Here is a 22,912-nt window from a genome sequence, read left to right as displayed (position 1 = left end):
TCTATTATTACTCCTTCAGATTTTATCCAAATTTCACGCAAATCGGTATACACTATCTCCATAGTCATGTGATCAACACGGAGCGCCACCATTTCCCATCTTCCATCCTGATTGGCTAAGATTGGCTTCCAAAGCTCACACGATTCGTCCATTTCGAAAAAAGGCCACAAATCACAAACACAGTGTGCAATTTCCGTTAAATTATACACGCACATTTTCACTAGGCCGAGGACGACATGCCACAATTTTTTCCTCAAAATCAGCCTCACGGTGGCGCTATAAAAGGCCAATTCCTGTTTTTAGCTATAACTGCATCGATCTGTATACAACTTATGTATGCACACATGGAAAAACATTGTACCTGCATCCCTCCAACACGGACCTCCGGCCCAAATCTTCCTCAACAGCCTGTTATAGCGCCACCATGAGGCCACAACCTGACCTGCCCTGGTGGAGACCTGTGCCGATTGGCACTTTGTCTAGTTTGCTCTCTTTTTCATTCTATTGTAAGTAAGTAAGTAAGTAAGTACATTTTATTTATAAAGCACCTTTCTTAACAAGGTTATACAAAGTGCTGTACAATGAACACAATAAAATCAATAAAATTAAAACAGGACAGTGTAATGATACAAAGAAAAATAGAGTACCACAAGGAATAAGAACAACATAATCAAGAAGGTCAAATAACATCGGGAAAATGTTTCCGAAATAAAAAGGTTTCAACAAACTCTTAAAAATATTGACAGACAGCGTTTTTTAATGTGAAAGGTAGGGCGTTCCATAATGTAGGTGCAACTACTGCAAAAGCACGGTCACCTTTTGTCTTTCTCTTAGTCCCAGGAACTATTAGGAGGCCTTTGTCAGAGGACTGCATTCTATTGCAACTCTCTCCCTCCCTCACTCTCTTTCTCTCTCTCCCTTTTCCTATGCCAATGTCTTTAACGAATCCCTCTCAGAGCAGCCAGACAGCCTACACTCTCCACTTCCACTAAGCTCTGATTGGGGCACTCACTCTGGAAAATGATAATCTAACACTGCAGTTTTAATGAGTTGAATGGGTGGAAAATCTGCTGAAAACACCAGTTACATTCTAAGTCAACGGAACATATCTGTCAGAGCCAAAAATCTTAACACTATTTAGTTTGTGATGCTGACAGCTGCAATTTGTTATGGCAATGGCAAAAGCTCAAGTTTTGGTTTGTTACCCACCCCCCGCTCCACCTTCTGCTGTCTATACACTTTTGAATACTTGCACCTGTGTTCCATGAACATGGAGAGTAAGAAACTAAGTCAGAGAAGATACACCCATGTGTACAAGTAAAATTAAGACAGACAGACAACCACCAATCCAGAGCCCTATACAGGTATATGAGAGACGGAAGTGGCTGAGGAAGGAGAAGGTTGAAGGAGCTGAGGGAGAGCAGGCAGCTACCATGGGCTGAGGGCCAGGATGGCAGCTGGGGGCCAGTGGTAGCCATGACCGTTGACAATACTAAGGGCCGTAACTCAAGTGCCACGACCACGACCCCCTGTGCGGGGCCTGTGGTAGCCATGCGCTTCATCACTGTAAGTGTCACGGCCACGACCCCCAGAGTGTGTGCCCAGCCTGTATATCAGAGGACCTTGCCCGTGGGGGGCTTGTGACTGATGGAGCAGCTAGCCAGTTAACCAAGGCTTCATATGCACAGGCGAGGTGCCGAGAGGGAGACGTGACGCAGAGAGGTGTTTGCAAATGTTGCACGCACAATCAACGCATAGGCAGGGTTCAGACCATGCCTCCATTGTAAGTACCAGCCTAAGGCAACACTTGCTTCCAAGCCCAAGTAGCTGTAGATTGGTTGAAGCATTGAAGCTGGCACCCTGTTTTGTGATTGCAGATTGAGATTGGTGATGATGACGACAAGATAGATGTTCCTGAGTTCCTTGGCTTGGTCTCCTACTGAGCCCCCCTTAGTATTTGCATTGCCACTTTGCCGATTTGAGAACTGTAGGATACTGTCTGCGCTTTACTTCATTTGAAGTCATCAACTGCACAGTTACTAGTTATTAGCCCAAGGAGTGTTTTTTGTGCAAAACTAATGCTTGGAATGGATTCAGAATCATGAAAACCCCTTTGTTTGACATGTCACATATGCTACTTAAAGCATAATGACATTTTGAAAATGTTGCCTTATAGGATGTTAATGGTAGGATCACATATAAACCCCTATAAAACAAATTGCTCAATACCGACAGCCGGTCAGCAAGTGGATTCATAAATGTATATAGACAATATTTTACTCCAATAAAAAAGACTATATAGCAACCAAATGTCCCACCCCATTCACAAGCCCTGAAGCCGGACTATAGTGATTTGCATATTTGTCTTGTATTTGAGCTTTTATTATTTTAGTTTAGCAGCCCATTTTTAGTGTTTGTCAGTATTGTTTGGCATTCTAGAAGTTGAATTTAAATAAAGTACTTTGCCTTTAACATTTGCCTCTGTTTTAAGTTTTTGCCTATTAATATTCAAGTTGTCTAAAGAACCTTTGCCTTTTACATTTTTAACATTTTAAGGACCAGACCTCAAAAAGGCGGTGTGGTCGGCTTTTGCATTAGTTTAGCTTCCAACACATGTTTTTCTACTATGCATCACACTCAGATTTTTCATATTTCATTCCAAAGTTTGCAGGAGGTGCCTGTTTTACAAAGCACATGAACCCATCTACCCCAACTTTGAATCACACATTGAGAGGCCTCTATAGTCCTTCATACTCCAGTTTTCGGTGGAAAGGTCAACTGGAGTATAATAGGCCTTAATCGGCTCCGAGCGCCTCAATGTTTCTTCACGAAATTAGGTACAAAAGATCTTTGTACCTTTGTAACCCATGACTTGCACAGCGCAGCCCTGGCTATAGGCAACCCAGCCTTAGCAGAGATACATGCTCCATGGAGTGCCCTTCTGTAGTCACTTGGCCATGTCGTATGACTGACAAAGATAACATACCTACATCAATTTAATCAAAATGTTGACATTTTTCCATTTCAAATATCTAAAAATTATCTACACTGCAATTGTATTGCAGACTTTACAGAGGTTAACAGAATGTTCCTAGGTCAGCTTTAAACAGAAAGTTTGATATTGTTTACACACTGCTTTTCTACACTGTAAAACCCTCAGTTTTGTGTATAATGTATAAATCTTCTCAAATGGACCTGTAATGATCCCTGTGTGTCATTTGAATTGCTGTATAAGAGGGCTTCAGGTAGTGTGTGGCAGCGTATTGCATGTTGAAATTAGAGCTAATAAAAAAAAAAATCACACTTCGTGAAGTCTGAGTATCACAAGTGTAGGCCAAGTGTAATTTCCAGTGACTCACAGCTGTCAGAGACACCATCTGCCTGCCTCGCAAACAGTGTGCCAGCTTTCTGCTCTGAGGGGTCTTCAACGTCTTCCAGGCCAAGGACCCCCGTAGCTGAGAGAGCTAAGGCCCTCCCCTAAATATTGTATCCAATATGTAAGTGTTGCAGATTCAACTTTTCATAGTTGGATAGTTGGATTAATGTTAATGTATATTTTCAGATGGTTAAACTTTTTTTTTCTTTTTTTTTGTGGCTTTCGCCTTTATTTTATAATGTTTATGGAGGGACAGACAGTAGGCTGACAGGAAATGGGGGGAGAGATGGGGGTTGATATGCAGTAAAGGCTGTCAAGATCGGGAGTCGAACCCGCAGCACACTGCCAGACTGGATTACCAGCCAAGGTGCCTGGACCACTGAGCCATTGTCCAGGCATGGTTAAACATTTAAACCATCAGTCAACTTGACTGTTGGATATGTACTATACACTAGTCTGCTTGCGAGGCATTGTAGAGCTGATTTGACGGACCCCTTGCAGTAACTCTGAGGACTCCCTAAGGGGCCTGGACCCCCTGTTGAAGACCCCTGCTGTACTGTACCTGTGGCAGTTCACCCTGCCACTGAGGAGTTATTGTACGAGTCCGACCTGTATTAAGTTATTTCTAATGTAACAGGAGGGTCGGGACACAAATGGGTGAATTATTATGTATTGTGTATGTTGCAGAGATTTATATTATTATTATATTATGTGTATGTAAATGAGATGATGATGATGATGCTTGATTGTTAATTGGTTGACTCCATTGTAGGGAGCAACTATCAGCTGTGGGGTGTGGGGAACATACCAACAGTATGAGGGTTTGTTGAGAGTACTCTGATTTATCATTGTGTATATTATGTGGATAATGTGTGGAATATTATGTAACACTTGAAATGTGTGTATATGAAAGGGTGTCTCTGGACATTGAGTAACTGGGGAAATTGTGGAATCAATTTAGGGTTGGTATCAGGGGGGCAGTCAGCCAGATATTTCGTGAAGCCTCATTTGAAATCGGTAGTTCATATAATGGCCTGTTGTGGCGCTGGACTGGACCCAAAAAGCCCCATAGCTCCATAGAGGCCCATGTATTTTGGCCCAACTTCACCTAGACTGTATTACCTTAATAAACATGGTCATGAATACTTTCTGCTTCCAGTCACTAGTTTAAAGTCTCATTTATAATGTCATAATATTCTTTTTGGAAAATTATGGTCCCATTTATTTAAAAAAATGACCATAAAGTCGCGCATGTTCTGAGGGGCGTGGCTACCGTTACAGTCTATGATCGGGATTCCCCTCCCACTCGAGTCAAAATAAAAACCAACGGAGAAGAAGGGGGGAAGTCCCGCCTCGTTGTCTGGGCCAGCCAATGGCCAGCTGGTCCAAAAGGGAGCCAGCCAATGGCCAGCTGGTCCAAAACGGATCTAGAAAGATGGCGACTTACAGTGCATTAGAATGCAAGGGATTTCAGGCTTCATTTTACGTTCATGTTAGACCCGGGGAACGCTTTGTCCATATTTTTTACAGTCTATGGTTGGTATGGTCCGTGGGAGGGGCTTAGCCTATATAAGTAGGGAGACTTCCTACTGCCAGTCAGTCAAAGCAGGACTGCAGAGGTGTGAGGACCGAGGGCCAACAACCTGCTAGTTGCTGTGTAAATACGTTCGTTGAGTTTTGATGGTGTGAAAAGGAGAATAAAGAACAGACTTCTCTGCATCCAAGGTCTCTGTCTGACAGTTTTCTCCAACTTTTGGCTGTTGTTCCTAGATGTGACTTATATTTTCGGCAAACACTACCCACACTATAGGGCAAAGTGTGACAGTACCTGCACTTAAAGGGATACTAGGCAGGTCTGTGTGTGTGTGTGTGTGTGTGTGTGTGTGTGTGTGTGTGTGTGTGTGTGTGTGTGTATACCCTCGGAAACTGGCCCAGGCTGTGTGATATCTGGTCTAGAGGGACGGGTGCCGGCGCGAAAAAAGCGGTGGATCCTATTGGTTCACCGATCTGAGGACTTTTATGATCCAATCAATCAAGCACTTTGAAGTTCAAATGGATCAATTAAGAGCTCTCCCCCTCCTCTCACAGAAAAGTCCCAGCAAGGGATGAACGTCAACATAAACAGTGGAACAATACCAAAATACAGCCAGGGGTATGTGTCTTTCTGGAAGGAGAAACACCAGCACAATAATATAGTGGCTGATAGAGGGAAATGAGGGCTAATATATATATATATATATATATATTTATTCTTTTTTAAAATAGGCTAAATGTTATCTAGTATACCTTTAAGTTCCCTCCCTGTCTGTGTCTCTCTCCATACTCTGCCTCAGTGGTTCATATATACTGTATCAAGGACCCCCCACCATATGTATTTTTCTATGGACCCCCATTTAAAGATTTTGGACCAGGGACCCCCATACGAGAAGATTTGTGTTGTTAAATATGTTCAGAAACATTAAAATAGTTAACATAATTAAACCCCCCCCCCTCCTCCACCCACCCCTGAATAGCTGAAATAGGGTTAAAGTGGTTAAACTCATATTTATACCATACTGATGCGCCATCCTGTGAGAGGGTTATCTAATAGTCCAATAAACAGGCTGTAACCTTAAAATCATGGATTCACAAGATCTGGCATTTATTGATTGCCCACAATTATCCCAAATTGAATGGTCATGTGATATACATATGAACAGCAAAGACATATATGAAAGCAAATACGACCTGTTACATCACAAATTCAGATTCGATCATATCAGTCCGCAGATCGGTGGGGCCCCGCGAAACGCAGGCCAGAGGGTTAGTCTGTCCTGGAGAATTCTGACGTGTCACTCTTTTTACCAGCCACTATATAGAAATCCGTCTTGTCACTGAGTGACCTTGCTTGGGCACAGCTTGGCCGCACACTCTTAAAAGTAATGGTAACTGCTGAAAGGGTCTACTTTCCCCCATCAATACTAAAGCCTGTTAGGTTAATAGACAGTAGGCCTATATTAAGCTTTTGATAAATTATTCATCATCTGTAGCTGTGTCAAGTAGGTAGTATCCTCTCATAATGGACATGAACCTCCAATAATAGTTTTGTTTTAATTGATCGAATGTAGTAGTAGTAGTAGTAGTAGTTCCACTACAGTCAATAATAAGGATGTTCTGTCATGCTGTAACACATGGTTAAACAGAATTTCCACCATTATTTTGTTTGTTTGCCAAAACCCCAAAGTCAAGTGAACAGATAAATAAGAAAATATTGTTAAATAACAAAATGTTGCACTTGTTATCTTGTTTTTGATACATTAACAGAGCACTGGAGTATGTGAGAGAGCAGAGCAGGCAAACGGGCCTTATTGTCTGGTGGCTTATTTCTGGCGGCTGTGCTGTGGATTTGCAAAGCTCATTAAAACGAGGCACTGATAATGCGAAGAAGTTTGATTATCTGGCTAATGACATGTCTCGCAGAGAAACCGGGGGAGCTGAGCAATAAGCCTGTCACCACATGGGGATTAACTATAGTTTAAACACTGGGCTGTCAAAAATATTTCAAGATTGACCGTAAGATTATATTGTTCCATTTTAAGCCAATGGCCAATGGTAATACACTTCACTATAAGCCAGGCGCTGAGCTAGTTTGAGATCACTGTATCACTGTATCAGTGCAGTATTGTGCAACATTTTGTGTAAAGACCCTAAAGCCACTGCTTGGATCAATCCCTTTTTGATACAAAACAACTTTCCCCCAGTTTGCTTGTTTTGTTTCACCACACAACACCACCACAGGTTACTACAGCTGGTTCCTGTTGGAGGGGCCACAATAAGCTTCCATTGACTGAAAGGCTGCAGTGGCTGCGTGCCCAGGAGCAGAGGTGATATTTGCGTGCGTGCGTGTGTGTGTGTGCCGTGTGCGCGTGCGTGAACCCACACATGTGTCCATATGTGTCTCTTGGTGTGAGGTTTCTCTTTCTCTAACACAGATCCACTATTGTGATGCTTTTGGCAGTCTGTAACATTTGACTGGGGGCTTTTGCTAGTTTCCAGACTGGTTTTCTGCCGTCTTAAAAAGACAGACAGGTGAAAAAGCACACCCTGAAGTAAGTAAAACAAGGAATTTCAGGCATAATTTCACTTTGTATATCAGACATTTTCTATTAAGTGCACAGCAGGAACATGGTTTTCATTTGTGCAAATATTACTGCTACCACAAATCAAATTTCTTTTCTTTTCAAAATCTTTTTATTAAAGTTTTTGTGACAAACCCAGGGGCAAGCATTAAACAGAGGCATATCAAATATGAAAATAAAAAATGAAACTCAATCCCCTATCCCACCCACCCCCCACCCACAATCCCAAGGATAGTCGGAAAAACAGTCAAAATTAAATACATAAATCTATATACACATACACGAAATACATGCATACATAATTACAATAAATAAAATAAATAAAATAAAAAGCAGATTTTAATAGCAGAGCAGAATTTGTTTCCGTTGTGGTTTGGCGTTGGCAGAGGCATAGGCATAGGCACGGCACACTATACCGTTTGTGTGTTGTGGTAGAATGTCATAAACAGACCCCAGGTTTTGTAAAACCTTTTTTCAGAGCCGGCAATTGAAAACCTTAACATCTCCAACTCGAGACAGGACATTATATCACGAAGCCACTGACGGAGCACGGGCGGGGCAGCATCCTTCCATTTGAGCAGAATGGCACGCCTAGCGAGCAACAAGGCAAAGTCGACCATACGACACGATGGGCTGTATTTTGCGTGTCTTAAGTACCAGGTCTTATTACTTAACTTAAGACCTGGAGGCGTGATCAATGTCATTTGGCTATTATGAGTGGCCAAAGAGCATTGACCACGCCTCCAGGTCTTAAGTTAAGTAATAAGACCTGGTACTTAAGACACGCAAAATACAGCCCTATGCGTGTTAGAGGAAGGTCATCCACGAATCAAATTTCAAGATGTTTTATTGTCACAGCTCATATACAGGGTATCCTGCTTTGCGATTGTCTTTGTGTGCCTGGACCTGGGATTTCCTGACTGCCAGACTCCAGGTTAACAAGGTGGGTACTAGACAAACACCGTCACCCTCAACAGTGCAGGGTCTTCAACACCGGAGCCTCTTGTACACACACGACTGCGTTGCCAAGCGTAGCTCCAACATGCACCATCTTCAGCCTTATAATAATAATAATCATATTAATAAGAATAATATATATTATTATTACATAATTACATATTATTACATATACTTCTGTTGTATAAAATCACCGATGTGTGTGTCGTCCGCACGGGGAGTGAAGAAGAAAGGCAGGAAAAAGGTTCTCCCAATCTCAGCGTTTATTTGGTAAAACACAAGAGAGTCAGTCGCTACAAAGCAAGCATGTCACAAAGGTACATGCAGTTGCCTGTTCCAACCAGCCTAGTAAGAGCCAAATGAAGACTCGTTTGAACAGCCTCATTCACAAGAAATACAAGGTGTTATATACTTCAGATCTGATCCCTCCTTCTCAGTACATGAACTAGGCACTTCCTGACTTTTTCGACCAATGAAGTCTGGGCTAGTAGCTCATTCAGGTTTACAGAGGCGGGCCTCTTAGCAGAGACACTGTACATGGAATTTAACTTTGCACTAAAACAACAGATGATGGCTTAAAGATACAATGACAAATTGTAGTTAAACATAACCGGTCCTAGATGAAACTGAACACTCTAATGAACATAGTTAAACCATAACTAAAAGTATATGAAACGGAAACAGACTTATAGTTAGGCAATGTTTAACGGAACTACAAATAGAACTGAACATTCTATTTTAAGAAGTGAATTAAAACGGAGCGAACACTATAATCTTAGCACATTCTAAATCAGTACAAGTACAACTATTAATAGTTATAGCGTCTATATCTTTCTATAGTGACAGATTGTAAAAGTCATTCTTAGAAAATGTGGCACAGTTACTCAGTGAAAGTCATTGACAGAGCGTACCCAAACGGTCACCTGGAAAATTCCAACCTATCACTCCAGGGGAGCAAGCTACAAACAGAGTTAGAACAATAGCTTCGGATTCAGGTGTGAAGTGTAAACATTCCTCTGAGTCTACAGAGGAACCCATGTATCTCAAAGTAGTTTGATGAGACAGTCTACTGACTTAGCCTAGTAGTCCTTTGGTTCATTTATAGAATTATACGACACTACAACATAATGCACTTTACATTTGAAGCAAATCAAAGTGCTATAACTGTATCAAACACATCCACTAACAAATGGAAATGGAAAGAAAATGCGTCAATATCTTTGAACTGCGTACACTACATACGGTAACATCACAAATAATCAAATATTAGACTTGTCTGACCATTCATGGGTTATGCAGTAATGTCGTTTCCACGAAAGTAAACAATCTTTAATGCATAAGGAAAACGTAGGCTACCTTCTGGCTATGTTCGTCAATGTCGTCCTGGGCAAGGCGCAGATGCCACAACTTAAACTTTATGTAGTCGATAATTTCACCACTTAATCCGGTTGAGCGGATTCCCTCAGGGCTCTATACTAGTGTTTTTTATCCAGATTTCTGTTATTGTAGGGAATGCGTTCGCTGAAAATAGCAGATCGACAAGCTCACAACCATACTTGAGGTATCATCAGCAATATAACATCTCCGGTGAGTGATAGAACTGTTTTTTGGGGATGTTTTTCCTGCAGCCCAGGAGAGCATTCCACCGAGAGGCACCGAGCCAAAAGATCAAATGTCAGCCAAGGTGAATTTCCTTCCTGTTCATCGCTGAGGGTAAGCCAGTGGCACCCTCACGCGTCAGTCATCCTCACTTCCAGCTGAGTGACAGCTCTGTCGACAAGTGTGGAGCGAAGAGAGCATGAGTGAGTCCAGTCACATCTGTTGTTTTACAGGCAGCTTGCGTTCAGCCCCAGGGATCTCATTATAACTCGGCCTGTCGAGAGTATCGCTCACAAAACACTCAGACACACACTGATACACACACACGCTGGCATCTATGCTTTTAGATAAAACAGGGAGGCATGAATGAACATCAACACATCAGCATGACTGGCTGAAACACACATACAGAGCACAGGCACACAGTGGTAAACACACACGCACACACACACGCACGTGTGTGCACACACACACACACACACACACACACACACACACACACACACACACACACACACACACACACACACACACACACACACACACACGGCCTCTCTCTCTATCTCTCTCTCACAGCCCTTATAAGTATCACGTCTCTATCTATGCGCACGTGTGTGAATCTTGGACTTTGTGTGGCCACTTCATGGCGGTCAGTCACCTATGACATACTGTATCTATGATGAATAACTCCATATTCTAATGTCTGTATATAAAGGAGAAAGAAATTATATGATAAACACACATCAGGTTGACATGTCAGGCAGTGACAACATGCCCTTGACTAAAACAGCTTCAATGCCCTCTCAACCAGGATCAGAGGAATTTAATGTTGACTTTAGACTAGCAGACTTTCCCTGCAGAAGACCTGGAATGAAACATTCTATCATGTGAGATGGAACCGTGCCTCAGTATTCAGGATTCTGGCACTGAGGATGTTCAGTGCAGTGACAAAGCTGGGCTTTGTTTTGGCACTGCTTGGTACAGCTCTTTTAAGCCTGATTCTGTAGTTGTGATGATACAACACATAAACCTGCCAGCGAATGCTGATCAGTGATCACACAGGGAAGCCAACTTTAGGAGCTTTATCTAGAAAGGGCCTGGTTGTGCATCTGGAAGGACACAGGGAAGCTGTGGGGGAAAATAGTTTTTATGACGGCAATGGTTCGTGTTGTGGCGTCACCTTTGGGCAGAAGTGGAATTCCAATTTGGGTGATTGGATGTTGTGTTCATGATATTACAGGTATAGAATATTCAAAGCCTGTTAAAGAAATTGGAATAGAGGTTCTTCCTTGGCCTACTGGGAGTGTGTGTGCAACGTTTCATGCCAAATGGTCCAGCATCCGAGATTTGCTTTACACAGATAAACAATGCATGCTTGCATGTTTTCATTAACCAATGATTTCTCAATTGTGTTCCACTTCAAACGAAGACACTCCCTTCTACATGTTCCCAAAGTCCTGAATTCAAATCGGGTGGCCTAGTCTTTACTGCCAAGCATGTTTTGAAGACTAACATAATAACATTAAGGCATGAATGAGGAAAAGTGTGGTGAAACAAGGAGCATGGAGGCTCTGTGTTAAGCCGCTCACTACATATTACACATGTCCTTGGTTCAATTTCCACCAAGGATGGTCTCAGGATGGGGAAAAGTTATTATTTTGGCATAATAAATAGTATGTGATTTCGGACGGGCCCCTGAATTTAGTATGCATCTCACATACTATAGCAAAAGCTACTAAGCTTTCGGATACACTTTATTAAATCAAATGCTCCATGTAGTTTAATTTGTAAAAGTACAAGAGTATTCAAATAATCCAAAATATACTTAAAGTGGCCCAGACGGTCGACAATGACCTTATTGATTGTATTAGGTCTACAATGATCTTATTGATGTGAGGCAGGCAGTGAGAGTGGAGTGGGTGGTTGGGGTGATGGCTTTGGTGGAAAGGTACAGCTGTGTGTCATCGGCGTAGGAGTGGAACTGAAGTCCATGGTGACGGAGGATCTGACCTAGAGGGAGGATGTATATGATGAAGAGGAGGGGACCAAGTACTGAACCCTGGGGGACACCATGGGTAACTTGGGCAGTGGAAGAGTTGCAGTTGTTGATGGAGATGAATTGTTGTCGATCGGAGAGGTATACGATGCCAACCAGGAAAGGGCAGTGCCGGTTAAACCGAGGGAAAACTGGAGACGGGTGATGAAGATGGAGTGGCTGATGGTGTCAAAGGCAGCACTGAGGTCGAGGAGGATGAGGATGGAGAGGTGACCAGAGTCGGCAGACAGGAGGTACACAATACATAATCAACATCATTCCAAAGTGCTTCATAAATTTTCATTCGTATGTCTTTTGCAGCGCAGAGATGTCAAGTGACACAGTTCTCATCACGCAGACACACACACACACACACACACACACACACACACACACACACACACACACACACACACACACACACACACACACGCACACACACACACACACACACACACACACACACACACACACACACACACACACACACACACACACACACACACACACACACACACACACACACACACACACAGCAGCAGACTGAATTGGCTAGACGATGCAAACATACCCACACTTTAAAACTTGTGGACTTTGAATTGAGGGCCATTTAAATGTAAATGTGCTGCCGTTCCTTAGCATTACCACTGCTACAGCAATAGTGGGCACAGGGAGACTATGATCCAGCTGAAGACAAATTGTGCTCAACAAAGAGTCATTCTGATAACAACACCACTGTCGAAGGCAGCTTTCTATACAAAATCACCTGATAGAAAACAGATTACAGTGACCACAAACTTCTGGGATGGATTTTACTTTGAGACGATCATGAAAATTACATCGCACCTCCTCTACTCCCTATACACGTACATGCACAGCCACACACAGTTCCAAGTATGCTTGACACTTGTGTCACAGTGATTGATAGGCCCGATTGTCAACAGCGACGAGTCCGCCTACAAAGGGTTCCATCAAACCTTGCATATGAAGCACAAACAACAACACTTCAGTTATATTTAATTTTATCCCACAATTTGTAACCCATTTTTCACCCCTGTGTCAATTATCTAATGTGATCCTGGGCTCTACACACCCTCCGCCAACCTAGTCCCCATATATGGGGGCACTCAGATCAGCCAACGCAGGGAAGCTGTAAGTACCCTCACTAAAAACGCCGGGACAACGCTCCACACGTCCCAAACTCTTCTCCCTTCTGGCTCCAAAACTGTGGAATGCACTTCCCATTGCAGTCAGAACTGCAGCATCACTCCCAATCTTCCGCCGTAGTCTGAAAACCCACCTTTTTAGACTCCATCATGGCCCATAGCACTTACCCTACCCCCTTAGATAGCATTTCTGTAGACGTAGATAGCATCTGATACAGACTTATAGCATGTTATGTAGACGGCACTATAATTGCATTGTATATAGTCATAGCACGCCATAGTACATATGTACTGTATAGCATAGTAGTATATATATATAGCTTATATGTATAGTCTCATAATATAGATATTCCACTGTTACTTTCTTAGCTTACGCATGTTTTATGATAAATGCTTTTGTGATGTATTCCCATGCTTTTGTTCCTGATTATTGTAAGTCGCTCTGGATTAAGAGCGTCTGCTAAATGCCTAAATTGTAAATTGTAAATTGTATGGGGGACATGGGGAGAGCAACGGACTTGAACTCATGCTTCCTTCATGCCTGAGTGTCCAAGTTGCTCCTTTACACCTGACAGAGGGGAGTTTCCCCCCTACCAATGTACCTTTGTACTTCCTACCAATGTCTTCTCTCTCTACTGTACATCTTTCTCTGTTTCTCTCCCTCATTTGATTCCCTCCAGCTGTGCTCTCTTGCCCAGCCCGCCCCATGGTCTCAGACAGAGAAACTCATTATAGCTAAGGATTAGATCGATCAATATGGGGGGGAGGTGCAAGCAATTTATGCCAACAATGGAGCGCATCTCTCCCTGCCTACTGCCTCACTAGTGGGAAAAACTCTGCAGTGACTCACAGTGTGAACAAAACAAAACACACACACACACGCACACACACACACACACACACACACACACACACACACACACACACACACACACACACACACACACACACACACACACACACACACACACACACACACATAGTCTTTTTTCACCAAGTAATTAGACTGAGAATAATTTTGTACAGTATATTTACAGCAATGCTCAAGGGCCTCTGTGGGAAGGAGTTGCTACTAGGACAACCTTGGCGTTTGGTGTCAGTCACTGAACAGATGCCGGTTAAATATTGCTCAAAGGCACTTTGACTTTAAATACTGGAGGGGGATAAAATCCATAAAGTCCATAAATTCAAAACAACACTATAACACAAACGTTAATTTATAGTGGCACACACACACACACACACACACACACACACACACACACACACACACACACACACACACACACACACACACACACACACACACACACACACACACACACACACACACATATACACACACAGTACACACACACACACACACACACACACTCTCTCTCTCTCTCTCTCATACACACACAAACACACACACACACACACACACACACACACACACACACACACACACAGGACAAATTAAACTTCGTCTTTATCGGCAGATCTACTGCACAAGCTCACAACGTAACGTAACGTAATATGAGTATAATATATTGTACATTCATACAGTAAGTTAAATTTCTGATGATGCACATCAGTAATGGTCTGGAATATTATTGTATGAATTTCCCCACAACATTTTATTTTCAAGGGAAATGGTCTTGTCTGGAGTGTGGAGTTTATGCAGGAAAAGCAGAATCTCTTTTGCCCACTGCTGCCATTGCCCTGGATACCAGTGGTGTAAGCTGTAAAGAATTTCCTATTTCCAATACTTTTCACTACCAATAGGCCTATATCAAAACTAGTTACTAGTTACTTTGTAGATTGTGATTGATTATTATAATTACAAAACATACATGAACCACTTCAGCCCAATATACTTTTCGGCCATTTGAAAATAGAAGATCTACAAGTTCACAATGCGTCGCGATGTGACACATTGTGAGCTTGTAGATCTGCTATTTTCAAAGGATTTGGAACTTGTGAAATGGGACATTCTGCATACTGAGTACTACTTATTTTTGGCACTAGTTTGGCACTAGTAGCCTTCATTTGATACCAATGAATTCCGTTATTTGTACTTGTAATGGAGTAGTTGTACATTGCAGTATTGATACTGTACTTTTACTTGAGTAAAATATGTGAGTACTTTTTCCACCACTGCTGGAAACGAGGGGGAGTAAACAGCAGTGGGATTGGTTTGTTGCTGAGTGCTGTATCTTCCTGTATCCCCCCCCCCCCCCCCCATCTTTATTTCCCACAGGAGTCTTAAATACGGCACTGCCATTCAGCTCAATGAACAGTTTGTAACTTTGTAGCCCTGACTCAGGATTCTACCCCCTTAGAGCAGTGGCTCTCAACATGTTGTCCAGGGCAGAGCCATCTAATAGAAGAGTTACGATATTGAGGGGGCAGAAGCCGAGCGCTCGAGCGCTGTTCATGCAGCCTGAACTGAGACAAGCTGGAGTTTGAAATACATTGTTTTCAACGAGGGCGGCACAAATAAGAGCAAATTTTAGGCATGTGTGCAACATGCCAACTGTTTTAAAGTCTGTTTATGTTGTATGATTACTACAAAACAATCTAAAATAAAGGTCATAAAATAAAGGTCATTAAAGCTGGGCTTTAATGCATTTTCCAATTTCTGCCTACTTCCGGTCCAGGACTTGGACCCAGTTGGTTGTCCCCATCCTCAATAGAAGTCTATGTAGGAGAGCCGCCATTGGACTGGCCCCATGAAGTGAACAGAGTTTGCGTAACTCTGTCTTACTCTAAGGCTCTGGTCCAGGGACCCCCAGGGCCAGGGATCCTTGGGCAGTCTCAAAATTGGTTAATGTAGCATAAATAAATAATGATTGGCCAGTTTTTAGTGTTTGTGCAAACACAAACATTGAAGACAAAAGTGAGGACGCAAATTCTGGTTGGCCGGAATGAGATGATGTATGGACAGTGATGATGTGTGATATACAGTAAGAACTCCCCTCACTTCATACGGGTGTGATTTTTTTTTTCTAAACTTTTGTGACTCCAGCACCTCTCCTAAATCTATCGGCAGATGAGCTGTGCGTTTGTTTGTTTTTTCTTTTTTACATTTTGGGTGGAAATCATGTCTAATCCTGTCCCTGCTTATGGGCGATAGACAGTTCGGCCTTTTGTTGTGAGGAATAATCATACAGGTGGAAGAGTGGACACCTGGTAAACAATTCTGTCGACTAAAACTAAAGACTAAAGACTAAAACTACAGCATGGGACTGTACCCATGCTCCCTTGAGCTATAGCTGTACAATACATTAAGACAAATGTGAAACACACAAGACAAAACTAATGCCAGTGTGGAATGTAAAAGACTGGAAATGCATGAAAGAGAAATCAATATTGATGAATTGCAAGATAAACATGGGTTGTTACTTGTTCGTCATACTATATGCGCAGACGTTTGTGTGCAATGAGCCATTTTTTGCCTGCCCCAAGATCAATTTATCATCATCCATATAAGAAAGCTTCCGTTTTCAAAGTTAAGCGTATACTGTAGGCACACTAAGAATGGAAATTATGTACCTGTAAAATTGCCAACACATGCTCAGACCCCTCCCCCCCAAAAGCAGTCACAAGGAAAAGTGTACCTATAAACTCTTTAACAATACAAATGCTGCCCTTGCGCTGAGAGGGAAGCATCTCAAAGGCAAGACGTGTTCTCATCTGCAAAGAGGAGATAACTGCTCCTCATCCAGCCCTCCTCCATGGCCCCTGCCCCAACCCTGCCTTTGTACAACCACTTACTGCCTGCATGGTCCCCCATGCAGTCCCCGGCCCTAACCACCCACCGACCCCCCCCCCCCCCCCCCCCCCCCGTTGGCCCTTCCCCACACACACACACACACACACACACACACACACACACACACACACACACACACACACACACACACACACACACACACACACACAAGAAGGGAGAAGAGGGATGGAACTTCAAATGAGTTCAGACAGCAAAGTAAGAGCAAAGAATTTTGCCTCTTGCTTTGCAGTTTTGCTCTGTTTTTGGCTCAGTATCCCCTTTCCCTGATTTCCGAATCCTAGTACCACCTTTACCTGCCTACAATAGTCTACCTTATTTAGAAAAAAAAAGGGAAACCATAGCTAGCAAATTATGCTGAATGTTATATCATTCTTCAACTTGTAGATAACTCTTGGTGGTACATCAGAAAGTTCTTGCTAACACATACAGTATACTAATTGTTTTTTTTTTTTAATATATCTTTTTATCCCACGATTTTGTAACCCATTTTTCACCCCTGTGTCAATCATCTAATGTGATCCTGGGCTCTACACACCCTCCACCAACCTAGTCCCCATATATGGGGGACAAGGGGAGAGCAACGGACTTGAACTCATGCTTCCTTCATGCCTGAGTGTCCAAGTTGCTCCTTTGCACCTGACAGGGGGGAGTTTCCCTGGTTGGACGTAGCGCGTGGAAGGAACACGTTATTCCAACCAATTCCTTTCCCCTCCATCAGGCGCGGTTGTATACTGTCTGTACCCAATGTAGGCTCAGAGACGAGGAGATAGTTCACTAGCCTGCTTCTTTGTTTCAAGAGAAAATAACTAAACTAACTAACTAACCACAAGGACAAACATTTGACAAATTTAAAGGCTTTCATCCTGACTTCCCAATTTTGGGTATGTCATTATAGGCGGAAAGAAAATCTTTGAAAATAGCAAATTACAAGCTCACAGCTTGTAATTTGCTATTCTCAAACGACATGTTTTGAGGAATGTGAAGGGGCATTACACTTTAATACACTTCTGGGATCATTTTACGTCTAATATGGCTTTTGTTTGCACCCTAGACAGGTTTTAAATTGCTTGATTAAATTTAAATATTTAATATTCATTTTGATCAGACACACGTTCCTCCTACACAGTGTCAGTACATAAGCCCATTCAACATCTTGGACTCATTGTAAACACATGTTCCTGCTTCTGGTGAATGATATTGTCCTTAAATGCTCTTCAATTTTCAATTACCCTTTTCCTTTTATTTTTTGAAAATTAAATCATTAAAAACGGTTAACCTGGTCAGTCCAAGTACAGATGGCCAGGTCAGTCTTTAGGTCTTCAAGTATACAGTATGCCATTTTTATTGGTTATAGAATGAGGATACCTATGCCTCTATTTCTATCTATTTCATGGTATTTGTGAGAGCCCCCGTCTTAGCTCTCGAGGAGTTGACGCGCTGTTCCAATGCCATACTGTTTGTTCTTCGTGTCAGCCCCAAATTGTAATAACAAGTCAAACACACAGGCAGCTCTTCTTGTTTTTGACACATTTATTTCCCAAGCAGTGAGTACGGCATCAGTATCTGCGTGATTTCAAAATAAACCATAATCAGCATAGACACAATGGACAACAATGGATATTCACTGACAAACATTTCGCTCCACACACAGCATTTGAAAGTGGTAACATACCTGCGGTCAAAACCATTTGCCCTTCTGGGTCAATCCTCCCTCACCATACCCGTGAACTTGACACTTAAATAAACAACAGTGCCACCCCAAGGTTACATGAATGCACTTGACCTTGGTACTCATTTGGCCCCTACAGTATTTATATGCATAAGCAGCATACATGACTATAGCCCAGGCCCATAGGGCCAGGTTGGATCTTAAGTTGTCTTTTATACAATATTTGTATTAGTGTTAACTTACCCCTACTACGTATTCTGTACTTTAGTGTTACACTACTTATTGTCGCCACCAGGCTGAAGGCATGGGGAGAGAGTATGTTTTGCACTCCGTCCGTGTGTGTGTCCGTCCGTCTGTTACTGGCTAATCGCACTGTTAACCTGGTCGATGCCAAATTCTGCACACACACTCCCTGGATGCCAACGATGAACCTCTGCCCCAAAATTTCCAGAACGGCCTGTTATAGCGCCACCAGGAGGCCGACTTTTGTAAAACACATTTTTGGATATTACTACTCCAGATTCTGTCCAAAAATCACGCAAATCGTTACACAGTATCTCTATAGTCATGTGCGCAAGACAGATCTGTCCAATATTTCATATTCCATCCTAATTGGCTAACATTGGCTTTAAAAGTTTGCAGGATTGGCCCGTTTTGAACAAAAAGCCTCAAATCGCGGAGTGCAATTTACGTGAAATCTTTCACAGACTTTCCTACTAGGCTGAAGAATATATCCCACCCTTTTCACATTGGCCTGTTATAGGGCCACCAACAGGTGGATTTATGCAAAACACATTTTTGGAACAAAATACCTCAAATCATCCAATTGCCATCCAATGGTAAGAAGAAATGGCACCCTTTTCACATTGGCCTATTATAACGCCACCAGGAGGCCACAACCTGACCTGCCCTGGTAGAGACCTGTCCGCCGAGGGGCACTTTATCTAGTACTGTACTCTGCCCTTACCTGTGTCTTTGTTTCATCCTTTCATCCTGTGGTGCTCCTATGACAACTGAATTCCCCTCAGGATCAATTATAAAGGTCAGTCTGATAGATGGAATGACGGTCTGGACGGATGAATAAATGGACAGACAGACAGACACAGACAGGCAGACAGACAATCAGGCTTCTCACTTCAAAGGAGATCAATACATTGCTTGTGTTCGGAGAGCAGCAAGTCTGCTCCTCTATCATCCCTTAACCCCCCCCCCCCCCCCCCCCCACCCCCACCCCCCTCTCTCTGTCTATCTGCTTCTCTTCTTCTCCTATGCCAGCCCAACAGCTGCTTTTCACCTGGCCAGCCTCCAAATGGATGACTGAAAAAAGAGTGAATGGGTTTATAATTTCACTTGTTAATGGCACTTCCCCATTTCCTCTCTCATCCCTCAGTGCCAAGCTTGGTGTGAGAGGAGAGATAAAGGGGATGTTCAGATCAACAGAAGAATAGGTCTGGAGCTTCAGTTGAAGACATACTGACAGTACACTACACCTACAGATTTTGTCCAAAAAACATCACGCAAATCTGTAGTCACTCTATATCCCCAAACGGAACAGGTGTTTCAGATTTGTCTTACTCCATCCTGATTGGCTAAGATTCCAAAGTTTGCAGGAGTGCTCCATTTTGAACAAAATGCCTCAAATCATGAACACATCCGTGTAATTTCCGTGAAATTATACGAAGAAGAAATGCCACTTGAACATTTTCAAATCAGTCTCATGGTGATCTGTGTAACACTTTGTATGTAAATCATGAACGCAGTGTCCGATTATGGTGAAACTGTGCAGTGTGTGCACACATACTGTACAGTACATGTAGGCTAGGCTGAGGAAGATATGCCACTTAACAGTTAGAACAGGCCAAGTCGGGTCTTCACCTATAACTGCACCAATCTGTGTAAAACTTTATATGCATTATGCATACTCACTAGATTCAATTTTCAATTCTGCCTTTTAGAGTGCCACCAGGAGGCCGACTTATGTACAACACATTTTTTATATTAGTCCTTCAGATCTAAATATCATGCAAGTGTGCACAAATCTTAAGGCCTCACTCACACCTTTCGATCTAGCATACAACATTGATGCATACTAGATGCAGGCTAGATGTAAACAAAGGGTAAGTGTCAATGCATTTCCAATGGAAGTCACATGGTTTGACACATTTTTGTTGTATGGCTTTCGGCTGTGTTTCGACTACCCCCTCAAACCATGTGACTCCCATTGGAAATGCATTGTGAGCTTGCATCAGTCAATAATTCTCATGCATCAGCTATACATCAATCTGTTGCGAAGGTGTGAGTCAGGCCAGATTATTTAGGGAATTGATACTTTTACCTAAGTAAAGCATTTGAGTACTTATTCAATCACTGGGAAATTGTTGAATGATATGTCTGTTCTGTGTGATCACATTGGTTCTCAAAAGTGGGCATCCCCAAAAAGACCCTTTGTATTTCTCTGCACCACCTATTTTTTTAGGACTTTAGCATGTTTAGGGCAGTGGTGCCGAGTCTGCTGACATATTCTGCTAACAGCAGAATATGTCTCGAGAGATTAGTTTTTATATGTTTAACTTGAGGGAAGTTAGGTCTAGAAGCAGAGTCTAAACTAATATTTCTCAGAGACATTCAATTAATAATAATTTGGTCCAGTGGGCTGATTCATTGACATCCACAGTTATGTTGCAAAACAGCAGAGACCTCTGCTGGCCATGAAACAAACTGCAAAATAAATGACAGTTCAGTTCTGTGAGCTTCGGTTTATTGAGCCTTTTCAAATACACAAATGAATGTCAATGTTTGAAAGCATATCTGAACGATTCACCTCCAACCATCTCTTGGAATGCACATCAGAAGGGTTTCAGCTGGCCCGGAAACAATTCGACCAGTGATCATTCTTTAACCTGCATGTCTGAGCTCAGAGGGACATGCTGTTGTGATGACTGAACAAGGTTATTATAGTTAACGAAAACTAACAAAAACTGTTTGTTGGCTGAAAATAAATAAAATAACTGACACGGTATTGTGTTTACAAAACTAAAACAAACTGAAATTATAGACAAAATGCCCATACTCACTGTATATAGTTTGTTGTTACCGTGACATTTTTTGAATCCAGCACCTGACAAATAACCCAAGTCTAAAAAAACTAAATACTAAAAACTAAACTAAAACTAAGTGTCGTCACAAAAATAAAAACTAGCAAACTTTAGCAGAACTAAAAGTGAACTATAATGAAAAATCCCAAAACCATTATAACCTTGCTCAGCAATCATGGATGCAGGAGAATGTCCCACGATGAAACTGTTACTGTACCAGAATGTACTTACTCCATGAAATAACAACCACCACTACCAGCGAGACACAGAAGAAAATAACTTATTTACAATACATGCAAACAGGTATCAGGCAAGTACACTTAAAGAGGACATTAACAGCTTCATGATCCATGAACAGTCACATAAACATGTTACATGCATAGTTTTAGATTAAACATTTAACCTGATACTGCACCCTGATTAGACCTCAGTAGCCATTTAACAATAATTCTGAAGTTCTTTTTTGACAGATTAGAACACTAAAATGTCTGTATATATATGCGAGTAATGTATCAGTTTGTGGACAAAAATAAATATAAAATGATTGAAAGAGAGAAAGAAAACACACTAAAATGTATCATAGCTTTAACTAGGGAACGTTTATCAATCTACAGAAGTCTGTGACAAATTTTCTCATCTTATATGCTGTGCGCAAAAGCTTTATACATAACTTCAAAATAATAAGTAGAATCACACCTGAGCCTGTAAATGAACTTAGACAAATAATGCCATTTTGTCCTTCATAGCACCAATCTTTTGTTTTAGCATAAAAACAAACTACAAGGCAAACTACAAAGTGTTTCTGGAAAATCTGTTGGAATATAACAAGACTGGAATGAACTTTCTAAAGATTTTAGGAATGCCAGTCATTCACAGTAACATTCCACATTGAAAACAAGAGGACCAGTAGTGTAACAAATCTCCCCACTAACAAATAACACTTATCAAAACTTATTCAACTGCACCCACTCTCTCTACCCAGCACACGATTCGCATTGGCATAGGCTTTAACATTAAGGGAAGGAAAAATCAGTCATCTTTAAATGTTTCCACGTGATTCATTATTGGGTATACGTGTAGTGAATAGTTACATTGCATTTAATCTATATACAGTTAGGT

Source organism: Protomyctophum parallelum (genome assembly GCF_964188405.1).
Source record: "Protomyctophum parallelum genome assembly, chromosome: 13".
Taxonomy (NCBI): Eukaryota; Metazoa; Chordata; class Actinopteri; order Myctophiformes; family Myctophidae; genus Protomyctophum; species Protomyctophum parallelum.
Note: the sequence above shows the minus strand (reverse complement) of the source record.